The sequence below is a fragment of the Manis pentadactyla genome, chromosome 11 (genome assembly GCF_030020395.1).
Source record: "Manis pentadactyla isolate mManPen7 chromosome 11, mManPen7.hap1, whole genome shotgun sequence".
Lineage (NCBI taxonomy): Eukaryota > Metazoa > Chordata > Mammalia > Pholidota > Manidae > Manis > Manis pentadactyla.
This window is the reverse complement of record NC_080029.1, coordinates 82342588-82354160: the sequence shown is the minus strand read 5'-3', so window position 1 is coordinate 82354160 and position 11573 is coordinate 82342588. Positions and strand designations below refer to the sequence as shown.

The 11573-nt window shown below is 38.7% G+C and overlaps 1 pseudogene; it reads left to right on the top strand.

Moving 5' to 3' along the window:
* The first annotated feature begins 9518 nt into the window (after positions 1 to 9518).
* Positions 9519 to 10216, top strand: LOC118913546 (olfactory receptor 4F3/4F16/4F29-like; annotated as a pseudogene).
* The last annotated feature ends 1357 nt before the right edge of the window (positions 10217 to 11573 follow it).

Sequence of the window (11573 nt, the reverse complement as noted above, 5' to 3'; positions counted from 1 at the left end):
TAAACTATTTCACTTTACATGTATTAATTTATAATTTCATGTTTTTTAGTCACTATTACATTTTTGAGATTTTTTTTCCATGGTGACAATTACAAATGTGGTTCATCCAGTTTACTTCCCAAATAATTATTCCATTGTATTAATTTACAATAATTTATTTATACATGGCCTCAATGTGGACATATAGATTACTTCCATTACCAGTGGCATTAAAGAGAAAGAATTAACTGGATTTGGTAAGATCTGTTGTCTCACATTTGCAGTTCTATAAGACATTAATTTTCTCCATTTAGATGTGAAAACCTCTTAGTGATAACATGTATGTTACTCAAGGTCACCAAGTGTTAAGTGGCAGAATGTGAAATATGGTTTTTCAGATGCTGAAGTCTATACTCATTTCATTATCCCATGTAGCTTCTTTAAAAAAAGAAAAACAACTGCTATAAGATGTTGAAAAAGCTAAAATAGAGATGAATTCGAAGAATGATATATTCATACACAGAGTATCTTTAATATGAAGTCTCATATGGGGTCTAGATTCTCTGCAACCACATTGAGATTGGTGAGCAACCTCAATATACTTTGACTCACATGGGGCATTCAAGAGCTCTACTGAAGATCTGTTACATCCTTTGGCACTCCTAGGCACTGTGGAGCTTATAAAAAATATGATAGGTAGAGTAGTCCTGTAATTCATTTGAGGAGTAAAATGAAGCATTAGAAACATAAAACTACTCAGATTAGGGGAGTCAAGAGTGATTTCAAGAAGGAGGTAGAACTTGAATACAGGCAACATTATGGAGACTTCAAAGTGGTTAACTCATGCTGGACCCTCTGCAGGGGTCTCAGTTCCCTCCAAAGAAAGAAAGGTTGAATGGAATAGATTAAAGTGAAATTTTATATCATGAGTCTATCCAAAAAACCATCTGTTCCAAATAAGAATATTTTCCTAAACAATTAGAATAAGAAAACATGTTTTGGAAAACTTCCAAGTTTCCCAGGACACAGAGGAACATTAATTAGTTGAAAGACAGTAGTTAGGGATGAACATTAAGGCCAAGGGTCAATAAAAGGGCACTCAGCATATATAATAGGGGCTCAAACAATTTCTACCATCACCCTGTCATATGTGTTTGTTCAGAGTGTATCCTCAGGAAGTCATAGATAAAGAAAGCCAGGAATTGTAGAAAAGACTGATCTTGGAATCCGTAGACTTGAATTGTAGTACAAACTCTTACACTAAGCAAATTGTTTTTTTATGTGCACATTTTTAAAATTTTGGTATCATTAATCTACAATTACAGAAAGAACATTGTGTTTACTAGGTTCCCCCCTTCATCAAGTCCCCCCCACATACCCCTTCACAGTCACTGTCCATCTGCGTAGTAAGATGCTGTAAAATCACTACTTGTCTTCTCTGTGTTGCGCAGCCCTCCCCGTGCCCCCTATGCACTATACATGCCAATTGTAATGTCCTCTTTCTTTTTCCCCGCCCTTATTCCTCCCTTCCCACCCATCATCCCCAGTCCCTTACCCTTTGGTAACTATTAGTCCATTCTTGGGTTCTGTGATTCTGCTGCTGTTTTGTTCCTTCAGTTTTCCTTTGTTCTTATACTCCACAGATGAGTGAAATCATTTGGTACTTGTCCTTCTCCGCTTGGCTTATTTCGCTGAGCATAATACCCTCTAGCTCCATCCATGTTGTTGTGAATGGTAGGATCTGTTTTCTTCTTATGGCTGCGTAATATTCCATTGTGTATATGTACCACATCTTCTTAATCCATTCATCTACTGATGGACATTTAGGTTGCTTCCATATCTTGGCTATTGTAAACACTGCAGCGATAAACATAGGGGTGCATCTGTCTTTTTCAAACTGGAGTGCTGCATTCTTAGGGTAAATTCCTAGAAGTGGAATTCCTGGGTCATATGGTATTGCTATTTTGAGCATTCTGAGGAACCTCCATACTGCTTTTCACAATGCTTGAACTAATTTACATTCCCACCAGCAGTGTAGGAGGGTTCCCCTTTCTCCACAACCTTGCCAACATTTGTTGTTGTTTGTCTTTTCGATGATGGCGATCCTTACTGGTGTGAGGTGATATTTCATTGTGGTTTTAATTTGCATTTCTCTGATGATTAGCGATGTGGAGCATGTTTTCATGTGCCTGTTGGCCATCTGGATTTCTTTAGAGAACTGTCTATTCAGTTCCTCTGCCCATTTTTTTAATTGGATCATTTGCTTTTTGTTTGTTGAGGCATGTGAGCTCTTTATATATTTTGCATGTCAACCCTTTGTCAGATCTGTCATTTATGAATATGTTCTCCCATACTGTAGGATACCTTTTTGTTCTATTGATGCTGTCCTTTGCTGTACAGAAGCTTTTTAGCTTGATATAGTCCCACTTGTTCATTTTTGCCTTTGTTTCCCTTGCCCGGGGAGATGTGTTCATGAAGAAGTCACTCATGTTTATGTCCATGAGATTTTTGCCTATGTTTTTTTCTAAGAGTTTTATGGTTTCATGACTTACATTCAAGTCTTTGATCCATTTGGAGTTTACTTTTGTGTATGGGGTTAGACAGTGATCCAGTTTCATTCTCTTACATGTAGCTGTCCAATTTTGCCAGCACCATCTGTTGAAGAGACTGTCATTTCCCCATTGTATGTCCATGGCCCCTTTATCAAATATTAATTGACCATATATGTTTGGGTTAATGTCTGGAGTCTCTAATCTGTTCCACTGGTCTGTGGCTCTGTTCTTGTGCCAGTACCAAATTGTCTTGATTACTGTGGATTTGCAGTAGAGCTTGACGTTGGGGAGTGAGATCTCCCCCACTTTATCCTTCCTTCTCAGAATTACGTTGGCTATTCAGGGTCTTTGACGGTTCCATATGAATTTTTGAACTATTTGTTCCAGTTTGTTGAAGAATGTTGTTGGTAATTTGATAGGGATTGCATCGAATCTGTATATTGCTTTGGGCAGGATGGCCATTTTGACAATATTAATTCTTCCTAGCCAGGACCGTGGGATGAGTTTCCATTTGTTAGTGACCTCTTTAATTTCTCTTAAGAGGTTCTTGTAGTTTTCAGGGTATAGGTCTTTCACTTCCTTGGTTAGGTTTATTCCTACATATTTTATTCTTTTTGATGCTATTGTGAATGGAATTGTTTTCCTGATTTCTCTTTCTATTAGTTCATTATTAATGTATAGGAAGGCTACAGATTTCTGTGTGTTAATTTTGTATCCTGCAACTTTGCTGAATTCCGATATTAGTTCTAGTAGTTTTGCAGTGGAGTCTTTAGGGATTTTTATGTACAATATCATGTCATCTGCAAATAGTGAAAATTTAACTTCTTTACCAATCTGGATTCCTTTTATTTCTTTGTTTTGTCTGATTGTCGTGGCTAGGACCTCCAGTACCACGTTGAATAACAGTGGGGAGAGTGGGCATCCCTGTCTTGTTCCCTATCTCAGAGGAAAAGCTTTCAGCCTCTCACTGTTCAGTATGATGTTGGCTGTGGGTTTATCATATATGGCCTTTATTATGTTGAGGAACTTGCCCTCTATGCCCATTTTGTTGAGAGTTTTTATCATGAATGGACATTGAATTTTGTCAAATGCTTTTTCAGCATCTATGGAGATGATCATGTGGTTTTTGTACTTTTTTTTGTTGATGTGGTGGATGATGTTGATGGATTTTCGAATGTTGTACCATCCTTGCATCCCTGGGATGAATCCCACTTGGTCATGGTGTACGATCCTTTTGATGTATTTTTGAATTCGGTTTGCTAATATTTTGTTGAGTATTTTTGCATGTATGTTCATCAGGGATATTGGTCTGTAGTTTTCTTTTTTGTTGGGGTCTTTGCCTGGTTTTTGTATTAGGGTGATGTTGGCTTCATAGAATGAGTTTGGGAGTATTCCCTCCTCTTCTGTTTTTTGGAAAACTTTAAGGAGAATGGGTGTTATGTCTTCTCTGTATGTTTGATAAAATTCTGAGGTAAATGCATCTGGCCCAGGGGTTTTGTTCTTGGGTAGTTTTTTGATTACCAATTCAATTTCATTGCTGGTAATTGGTCATTTTAGATTTTCTGTTTCTTTCTGGGTCAGTCTTGGAAGGTTGTATTTTTCTAAGAACTTGCCCATTTCGCCTAGGTTTTCCAGCTTGTTAGCATGTAGGTTTTCATAGTATTCTCTAGCAATTCTTTGTATTTCTGTTGGATCCGTCGTGATTTTTCCTTTCTCATTTCTAATTCTGTTGATGTTTTGACTCTCTTTTTCTGTTAATAAGTCTTGCTAGAGGCTTATCTATTTTGTTTATTTTCTCAAAGAACCAGCTCTTGGTTTCATTGATTTCTTCTATTGTTTTATTCTTCTCAATTTTATTTATTTTTTCTCTGATCTTTATTATGTCCCTCCGTCTGCTGACCTTAGGCCTCATTTGTTCTTCTTTTTCCAATTTCGATAATTGTGACATTAGACTACTCATTTGGGATTGTTCTTCCTTCTTTAAATATGACTGGATTGCTATATACTTTCCTCTTAAGACTGCTTTTGCTGCGTCCCACAGAAGTTGGGGCTTTGTGTTATTGTTGTCATTTGTTTCCATATATTGCTGGATCTCCATTTTAATTTGGTCATTGATCCATTGATTATTTAGAAGCATGTTGTTAAGCTTCCATGTGTTTATGAGCCTTTTTGCTTTCTTTGTACAATTTATTTCTAGTTTTATACCTTTGTGGTCTTTAAAGTTGGTTGATAGGATTTCAATCTTTTGGAATTTACTGAGATTCTTTTTGTGGCTTAGTATGTGGTCTATTCTGGAGAATGTTCCATGTGCACTTGAGAAGAATGTGTATCCTGTTGCTTTTGGATGTAGAGTTCTATAGATGTCTATTAGGTCAATCTGTTCTAGTGTGTTGTTCAGTGCCTCTGTGTCCTTACTTATTTTCTGTCTGGTGGATCTGTCGTTTGGGGTGAGTGGTGTGTTGAAGTCTCCCAAAATAAATGCATTGCATTCTGTTTCCTCCTTTAATTCTGTTAGTATTTGTTTCACATATATTGGTGCTCCTGTATAGGGTGCATATATGTTTATAATGGTTATACCCTCTTGTTGGACTGAGCCCTTTATCATTATGTAATGTCCTTCTTTATCTCTTGTTACTTTCTTTATTTGGAGGTCTATTTTATCTTTTACTAGCATTGCAACACCTGCTTTTTTCTCTCTGTTGTTTGCACGAAATGTCTTTCTCCAACCCTTGACTTTTAATCTGTGCATGTATTTGGGTTTGAGGTGAGTCTCTTGTAAGCAACATATAGATGGGTCTTGGTTTTTTATCCATTCTATTACTCTGTGTCTTTTGATTGGTGCATTCAGTCCATTTACATTTATGGTGATTATTGAAAGATATGTACTTATTGCCATTGCAGGCATTAGATTTGTGGTTACCAAAGGTTCAAGGTTAGCTTGTTTACTACCTTACTGTCTGTCCTCACTGGCTTATTGAGCTGTTTTAAATATAGTCTGATGATTATTTCTTTCCCTTCTTTTTCCTCCTCCTCCATTCTTCATACGTTGGGTGTTTTGTTCTGTGCTCTTTTTAGGAGTGCCCCCATCTAGAGCAGTCCCTCTAAGATACCCTGTAGAGGTGGTTTGTGGGAGGCAAATTCCCTCACCTCTTGCTTGTCTGGGAATTGTTTAATCCCTCCTTCATATTTAAATGATATTCGTGCTGGATACAGTATCCTTGGTTCAAGGCCCTTCTGTTTCATTGCGTTAAATATATCATGCCATTCTCTTCTGGCCTGTAAGTTTCTGTTGAGAAGTCTGATGATAGCCTGATGGGTTTTCCTTTATAGGTGACCTTTTTACTCTCTCTGGCTGCCTTTAATACTCTGTCCCTGTCCTTGATCTTTGCCATTTTAATTATTATGTGTCTTGATGTTGACCTCTTTGGATCCCATCTCTTGGGTGTTCTGTGTGCCTCTGTGGTCTGAGCAACTATTTCCTCCCCTAGTTTGGGGATGTTCTCAGCAATTATTTCTTGAAAGGCACTTTCTATCCCTTTTTCTCTCTCTTCATCTTCTGCTACCCCTATAATGCAGATATTGTTCCTTTTGGATTGTTCACACAGTTCTCTTAATATTGTTTCATTCCTGGAGGTCCTTTTATTTCTCTCTGCATCAGCTTCTATGAGTTCCTGTTCTCTGGTTTTTATTCCATCAATGGCCTCTTGCATCTTATCCATTCTGCTTATAAATACTTCCAGAGTTTGTTTCACTTCTGTAATCTCCCACCGGACATCTGTGATCTCACTCCAGACGTCTGTAACCTCCCTCTGGACTTCATCCCTTAACTCTTGCATATTTCTCTGCAGCTCTGTCAGCATGTTTATGATTTTTATTTTGAATTCTTTTTCAGGGAGACTGTTTAGGTCTGCCTCTGCAGATCCTTTCTCAGGTGTAACTATCTTGGTCTGGACCAGATTTTTTGCCTTTTCATGGTGATTGCAGTGGCTGTAGGCAGGTTGTGGGTGTGTCAGCTGGGAGAAGAAAGTCCTTTCCTGCTTGCTGGATGCCTTGCCCTTCTCCACTGCCTGTGATGGTTACCTGCACTCCTGGAGCAGCCACTGGGTTAATTTCCTAAGCTGCTGTGGGTGGGGTGTCCGGCAGAGCAGCGCAGAGCCCTTCAGGGAGTGGCAGGCATGCCAGGTGCGCTCCTCCGTGCTAGCAGCGACCCTGCCGGGCAGCTGTGTGGCAGCAGAGGCCTTTGGGTCTGGCCCAGGCAGCTGTGCATTGGGCTGGGATTCTGGTCAGCTCCTGGGAGTGCGCCTGCTCCCTCTGGCTCCACTGCTGGTGCATGCAGGGCTTTTCTGCGCAGGCTTCTACTGGGCTCTGGCTTCACTGCCGCTGGTGCGCGTGAGCCATGCCCGGGCTGTTTGGTTGCGCCGCTGCGGGCTAACCCTGTGGTGCACGGATCTGCTCTCGGTTCCTTCTAGAGTTTCCGCCCCTGGTGCATGCTCCCACTCTCCTGCTACTGGGCCTGTGTGTCGGGGTCCGCACCAGTTGGAAGAACGACTGGCAGGCTGCCTAGTCCTGTGAGGGGCTTCAGAGCTGCACTGCCTCTGTTTAGGGCGCCTAAGTTTCCCCGGTACTCCCAGCTGCTGGGACAACTTCGTCCAGCCATGGGGTCCCTGTCTCTTTAAGACTTGCAGAAAGCACTCGCTTTTCTTTTGTCTCAGGGGCGCCAGTTGCGGGGACCTGCCCCCAGGTTTTGCTTTTCTGTTTCTCTAATATCCAGCACCCCATGCACCTTGTGCCTGCGTTCCGGGTGTGGATTTCTAGAGCTGGTTGTTTAGCAGTCCTGGGCTTTCACTCCCTCCCCATTCTGACTCCTTTCCTGCCGCCGGGTTTTGGGGTGGGTCCCGCCTGGCCGCGGCTTGTATCTTACCCCCTTTGTGTGATGCTGAGTTCTCACAGATGTAGATGTATCCTGGCTGTTGTACTGCATCCACTGGTGTCTCTTTTAGGAATAGTTGTATTTATTGTATTTTCATAAATATATATGTTTTGGGGAGGAGATTTCCTCTGAACTACTCACGCCGCCATCTTCCCTTGATCCTCCCCTTACATTAAGTAAATTTATAGTTTTGGTCAAGTTATTTAACACATTTGGGTATTTGTTTCCTGATCTATAATGACTAAAGATTTTCTAAATTAGGGATATTGAGTTACCAGTGGGTCCCAAAGTTCACCTCATTGATTCAGTCTGTCTGACTAGATTGAAGACTTCCTTTTAGTCATATTCCTACTTATGGTTTTCTTTCAGATGAATTTTTCATTTTCCTGAATTCCCTTGACTTTTGATCTTTTTTTTTTTCTTCACATGGTCAGGCTCTAACCCAAGAATATATATTTTATTCACAATCTTTTTTTTTTCTTCACATGGTCAGGCTCTAACCCAAGAATATATATTTTATTCACAACTTTCTGAAAATATTTATTTGTACCTGTTATGTAAATTTTTGAAACAGTGGACTTAACAAGACAGATGTGGTCCATTACTTTATGGGGCTTGCAGTCCAGGTGGGAAGGAGAAATTAAATAGTAAATTATATTTGTGATAGGTACTACTAACAAATAGTATTTTTTGAGAACAAATTAAGTGAACTTATGTAAGATAGTTTATTTTCCACCACCAACAGAATGCGAATATTGTATTAATCATGATTATTTAGTGAAATATATTTCTGATATGGAAGTAGATGCTTCCTGTTGGTCAATAGTATTTTTTTTTCATTTATTCATTTTATCCTATGTGTTGAGTACTGTCACAGGCAAGTGAAATAAAGAGAAGCAAACATAACATTTACCAAATACTTAGCAGCCATATGATTAATATACATTGATTATTTTACTAATTACAGTTTTATAGATAAATAAACCAAGGTCCAAAAAGCTTAAGTAACTGCCCCAAATCAACCTGTCATTAGTTGAACATTAGTACAACTCCTGGTAATCTAAATACAAATTCTACTAAGCTATGATGTTTCTCTAAATAGGAGTAAATAATTAAAAGATAATGTATATCCTGATATAGATATTTGCACAAAATTATTTCTAGTATATTATGATGTATTTCCTAATTTTAGGTTTTTCAGATAATGTGCTAAGTACCACAAGGCAGTGTTTTTCAAATTACCTGTGTTGAAGAATAAGTTTTTTTCTTAAATTTCCAGTCTTTCATGGACTAACACATTTGTAAAACAGAAAATCAGAAACTTGGGTGTCACTGTAATGTCAAATTGCTAGAGAAGTCTCTAAACACTCACAGATTTTGTATCCACCACAATGCAAACAGTAAACAGTCACTCATCAACCTACACTTCTGTGTGAATCACCTTTTCATTGCTTCAGAGTCAAAATATGAATAAGTCATAATCCTTGCCTTCAAGAAGCTTACAGTCTAGCTGGTTAGTTGGAACTATACCCTGTTCACTAATACAAGGAATAGTAAAACAAATGCTAGAAATAATAAAGCAACACTGTAGATGTGATAAACATTTAAATAATATTGAAGAAAAGTATGTTCCTAGAGGTGGGTACTGGCAAGGAAGAGAAGGGTCTATCAGATAAAGGTTTATAGGATTGGAAGCAATTACAGTGTGATTAGTTCTTTGTGATGGACCAGATCATATTAGTTTGAACCAATTTCTAAAAGGTTTAGGGTTGAATTTGTGCTACCCATGTCGCCCATCTTGTAACTCACGGGTAGTATCACGGTATCAACACTGGAGGGCAGCAAAGTGTATTAAATGCAGAGACAACTTGGTAGGGAAGAGCTCCACATGAGAGCCACCAATTTTTCTGTGTGGCCATATTTTAGAGGCATATTGGGTCATTTATAATGCTAAAGTAGAAATAACTTTTTTTCATAACTTTGACCTCTCTTCTTCTAATTTATTAACATAATTATCATAATTTACATTTTCCCCTATTACCCTTCTTCAGGTAGCAATGCTGACAAAACCAATGGATGGAGCAAATCACTCTGTGGTGTCGGAATCTGTGTTCCTGGGAGATCCAACTTCCCCTCTTTGAAATCTCTTCCTTGTTTTAAGAGACAAGCATGATGAGGAACTCCCTCATTATGTTTACTGTGACTTCTGGCCCTTACTTATAACTTATACTCCTCCATGTATTGGCCAACCTCTCCTTCACTGACTTGGGTTTTTCTTCTGTCACTTCTCCCAAGATGATTTATGACCACTTCAGAAAGTATAAAGTCATCTCCTTCAAGTGGCTGCATTACTCAAATCTTCATCCATGTCATTGGTGGTGGGGAGATGGTGCTGCTCATCTCCATGACCTTTGACAGATATATTGCCATATGTAAGCCTCTCCACTATCTGATGATCATGAGTCCAAGAATGTGCATCTTCTTTTTAGTGGCTGCCTGGATGATTGGCCTCATGCACTCCACAATTCATTTGGCTTTTGTGGCAAACTTACCCTTCTGTGGTCCTAATGTGTTAGACAGCTTTTACTGTGACCTTCCTCGGTTCCTTAAACTTGCCTGCACAGACATCTACTGATTAGAGTTCATAGTTACAGCCAACAGTGGGTTCACCTGTGTTGGTTCCTTCTTCATACCAATCATTTCCTGTATCACCATCATTCTCACTGTTCAGAAAAACTCTTCAGCTAGTTCATGAAGCACAGCCTAGGGGCTGGTGAAGCACTGTGCTGAGAACGAAGGAGGGATAAATTGCAAATGTTCTGAAGAGTGGTCCTGGCCCCACACCCATGGGGCTCCTGTTCTCTCTCCTGTTGGGATTCCAGTCACACCTGGTTGGACTTTTCAACCCTGTCCTGTAGCTCTCCATGTTGCTATGCTGCCTTCCTACTCTTTTTTTCAGTTTGGGTAATTTCTATTGATAAATTTTCAAATTGACCAGATCTTTCCTTGGCTTTTCATCTCTCCTACTAGAGCACAGTCTTCTGTAAGGCCTTCCAAACAGGGAGAAGTATCTCCCAGTCCACCCTAATTCAGTATGACTTCATCTTAACTTGACTATATCTGCAAATACCCTATTTCCAAGTGTGGTCACATTCACAGGTGTTGGGGTTAGGATTTCAACTTGCCTATTTGGTAGACACAAATAAACCCACAGCAGTAGAGTAGGTAGTATAGGTATCTGAGAACAAGTGTGGTTATAGAATAGCTATCCATTAATCAGAGTAAAAATATACTTAAACATAGAAGGAACTTTAATTCTTTCATAGGCCATTTACTACATTAAAAAAATATCAAAGCATATGAACTCAGCATAAGGCACAAAAAGTTATTCTTGTAGCTGAATTATCTTTGCTAACTAGGAAGATTACAGAGAAGATGAAATATTTACTGGCTTTACTCAAGAGCAGAATGAAGGCCCCAAGATAAATTCCTTATGTCATTCTATGGAGAGAAAACCAAATTCTGGTCTTGCTTCAATAGAGTATTTTAATTTTAAGAAATAAACCCATCAACACTGAGCTGTGCAAACTTTGCCAAAATATTAACATGTCATTTTTTCTTTCCAGATCCATTATTTAAAAATATGTACTAAATATACATATAAACCAAGGCAAACAGAATTTACTTCCTGAACCTTTTACAACTTTCTATCTCCATTGGACTTTGTTCTTTACTATCTTCTTTCAGCTTCTGGAACAATTAGACACTCTGTCTTAGGATAAATCTATCATTTTTTTCTCCCTGGATAAGTAAAACCAGATCCTACTACTTTGCAAAATCTATCATATTTTTTGATAATAATTTCTTCTAGTACAGTCTCAATCACACATTAATGACTTTTAACAAGGTGATTAACCTTATTTCACAGACTGTTTCCAACTATACATTTCATATTTTTGTAAATATCCAGAGATTGACAGTAGCGAAATGGTAAAAACTAATTTTAATCAGGAACTACTGCAATAGGGAAAAGAGACCTCAGTGTAGAACTGGATTCAGTTCTCAACACAATAAAAATAAGTGGGTTTTATAGCTTAAGAACATATGGGAGG